The sequence below is a fragment of the Ailuropoda melanoleuca genome, chromosome 7 (genome assembly GCF_002007445.2).
Source record: "Ailuropoda melanoleuca isolate Jingjing chromosome 7, ASM200744v2, whole genome shotgun sequence".
Classification (NCBI taxonomy): domain Eukaryota; kingdom Metazoa; phylum Chordata; class Mammalia; order Carnivora; family Ursidae; genus Ailuropoda; species Ailuropoda melanoleuca.
The window spans coordinates 59,975,001-59,978,720 of NC_048224.1; positions in this window are offsets into that span (position 1 = coordinate 59,975,001).

The following is a 3,720-nucleotide window of genomic DNA, read 5'->3' on the forward strand; positions in this document are numbered from 1 at the left end:
GCCCCCCCCCAAGGACACTCACCTTCCTTCACAGAGATGGTCGGTTTCTTCTGCCGAAGCCCCAGCAGAATGAAGAAGAGGACCAGAGGAATGAAGATCTCGAAGGCCAAGACCCACTGGAAAGGGTGGGCTGAGTAAGGCCACCAGCCCTGGGCAGCCTGGCCTCCCACACCAGCTGCCCGGGGCTGAACAGGGCAGACCTGAGCCCTCCTCTCCCCAGCCAGATAGATGTCTTCCTGGCAAGCATGGCCACCCCCGCCCAGCCTGCACCCCACATAGCCCCCGCAGGGACCACAAAAGGTCAACCCAGGCCCTTCAGGGCCAACAGAGTTTGCCTCCCCTTTCTTCAAGGGCCTTTTCGGTGGGTGAGAGTGTGAGTGTTGTCTGGCCCAAGCAAATCCGCTCTCCCACGCCCCCAGCCCAGGTTCTGTGTGCCACAGTGATTTGCCAGCAGGGACAAACCAGTCAGCTTGTGGTCCACTTTGACCCATGAATCTGCCCAGCTCAGCTTCTCCTTCCTCATCTTCTTCTGCCTAGGATCTTGCAGGTGGTCTTGGGCCCCAGCTACAGCGCCCACACTCCCCCAGGGTCAGCCCTCCTCACTGTGACAGCACCATTACACTCCACGAAAGAGCCTAGGAGGACAAGCCCTGGATAAGGGATGGCATGACTCTAGCCCAGGGCTCTGAGCCGCCAGGAAAATTTGCTCAGTGGTCTGACTGCCCCGAGTCCCTGAGGCACAGATGCCTGCTTCTGCCCTGACCCCAAGCCCTCATCCCATGTGGCTCAGGTGGGCTCGGCAGCCCTGCCTGCCCTGCCTGAGCTCCCACAACTCTTCTCTAGTCCCAGGACTGCTCCTGCTGGGAGTCCAGGCTGGACTGCACCCCCGGCTGGGCAGCAAGGTGAGCCCTGGCGGAACCTGCTCTGAGTGGGAAAGGAATGCCAGGGGCCCCAGAGCCCCAGGCTTCCCTCTGTTTCGCCTGGAAAACGGAAGGACTTGTCACCGTCTGTGACACCGCCACCTCTCCTAGCTCAGGGAGGGAAGGTGGAAAGAGGACCTCGGGCCAGCTGCTCTGTGCCCCCCCCAGCCCAAAGACACACCCTGACCCTCACCCCCAACGGCTCTTCTCAGAGGACCAGGTTTCCTTCATCCTCACCCTCCCCCAAAACAGACTCCAGGGCCCCCACCCCAGTGGCACTCTGTCTGGCCCACGGCCCAGGCTCCCGGCCCCTGGCGTGGAACAGCGGCTGTTGTTTACCGTGCTCTGACAATAGCGCTCTGTGGTCTGGGACACCCCACTGTGTGTCCGCACCCCACGCCCGCCCCAGTCTGTGCCAGCCTCCACCCCCTCCCCGAGCCAGGATCCAGCCCAGGGCTAGCCAAGGAGGCACCATGGGCACCCACAGGGCTGGGGACAGACACCTGTGCCACACACACACACACACACACACACACACACACACAGCCAGGTGGCTGCACTCGATGCAGGCGGCCAGGGTCACGGCCAAGGTACCAGCCCCACCCACAGCCGCCTTGCCACCGGGCACCTCCACCGTGTGACTGCAGCAACAGGCCACGGCTACCTCCTCATCGCTATAGCAACGGCCGCGCAGAGCTGCTGGGAGGAGGGAGGCCTGCTTGGCAGGCGGGCGGGCGGCCAGAGGGGCATCTGGTTACGGGCAGGCACAGGTTCAGCCCCACCTGGGAGCCCCATCTGGGCACCACACCAGGGGCCCGCAAGGTGGTCAAACCCTGGTCCCTTGAGATTAGCCCAGTGCCCCCATGTTCCTGGAGCCTGGGTGCCCACTCTGGGCCTGAGCCACCTCCTGCTGTGTCAAGTGGAGAAGAGAGCAGAACTGAGGGTGGAAGGGCCTGACTCTACCCAGTGATGAGACCACAGCAGCCCCTGCTAAGAGGGGACAGGTGACACTCGCAGATGGAGAAACCCAGGCACAGAAGTCCTTGGTTCCTGCCCTCCAAACCAAGCTTTCCGGGGGGTGCATAGCCTGCAGAGCAAAACCTCTGTTGGTCGAGGCCACAGGTCTTATTCGGAAGCCCAAGACCCTCCCGGGAAAGTGGGGGGCCAGCAGAAGTGTGCCAGGCATCTGGCCAGCCCCAGCCCCTGCCCCGTGGCACAAGCCCAGCAAGGCCTCAGCCACCCAGGAGGAGGGATTTTTGCTTTGCTGTGGCCTCAGGCCGAGGACCTCCATGTGGCCCGACCACACCTGGCAGTGCTGCTGGGCAGGAGCCCGAGAAGATTCTAGGGAAGGCCTGACCTAGCAGGTGGCGGCCACACCTCCCGCCTGCTTGGCAGGTGCCCCGCAAGCCACTGCTCCCTTCCCTGCGCCTTGAGGTCCCCAGTGGATGAAGAGGCCATCACTCCAGCCTCTGCTCCCAGCCCCTGGGGGGCCCTTACTGCCAGAACCCTGGGGCTACTACTAATGCGTGCCCATAGCTCAATCCCCTCCCCCCCCAAGCCCTGCCCTGGTGTCCCCCGTAACCCAAAATCGGAAGCAGGGGGAGCTGCAACAGAGGCTGCGGGCCTGATCCATGGGACCCAGTGCCAGCCAGCCCCAGGCACGTGGGCAGGGAGTGTACCCAACCCTGGTTCCCCGCCAGGCTCAGGTGCCCAGGGGACTCCTGCCAGGCCGTGGTGATGGCCACCCTGGCCTGTCTGCAGTCCTGGGTTTCTCATTAGGCTCTTAAGAGCCCTTCTCAAGAAGGGACCCTGGCAGGAGCTCATCAGCCCAAGGGGACTCAGAGTCAGGTGGGAGAGGAGACTCTCAGGCCCCAGGTGGGCAAGAAGATGTTTCCTCCAGCCCCCCACTCTGGACCCCAGCCTTCTCTGGGCCTCATTGTGGAAAATCCCCACGGCCTGTTCAGAAAGCCGAGCTGCCCAGGCCTCTCTGGTGCCTATGCTGCTGTCGGCAGGACGACCGGAGATGCCCCTGCCGTGCCCAGGGCAGGAGTGGTGAGGGCCAGCATGATGACATCCACAGGGCCTCAGGCTGGCTCCTCACCCGGCTTCTGTCCCTGACAGCTGCTGTGTCCTGCAGGCCCCTAGCTGCCCCAGGCACAGGGCAGAGGGCTGGGTTGCTTGGTGGTCCTAGCTCCAAACAGCAGGACCTGGCTCCCAGAGGAGGCTGGGGTTGGGAAGATCAGAGGGTGGGTCAGCCTCGGGAGGACTGCCCCAAAGGACAAAAGGGTGCAGGGATGCAGACTGGCCAATGCTGGCACAGCAAGGACATTCCCGCTGGTGAGAAAGCAGGAGCAAGGGCTAGCGGACTTGCGGGAAGGGTGAGGGGGAGGAGAAGGAGGAGGGTTTGGAAAGGTGTCTGTGCAAGGGCAGAAGAGTGGTGCACGGAGGGAAGGGGCAGTGTCCCTGCAGGGGCTCCAGGGGGGGCTGGGCCCAGAAACCAAGGACCTTCTGGGCTAGAGTCTCCCGTGCCAGCCCTCTGTCCCGGGAACGAGGGCCTCCCGCGACCCCAGGGTCCTAGGGCAGCCCGCCCCTGTACCCGAGCGGCTAGCCCCAAAGAGCGCACCGCGCAGGGCGCCCATCCAGTGACTCAGCCGAGCACCGCGACTGTCAGCGGGCGCGGGCCGCGGGCTGGGCACTGCCGAGCCGCCTCCCCGGAGGCCGGAGCCGGCAAGGGCGGGCGGGGTCCGGCGGGGTGGGGGCTCGGGCCCGCCGCCCCCGGGGCCCTCCCGGGGTCTGCGCG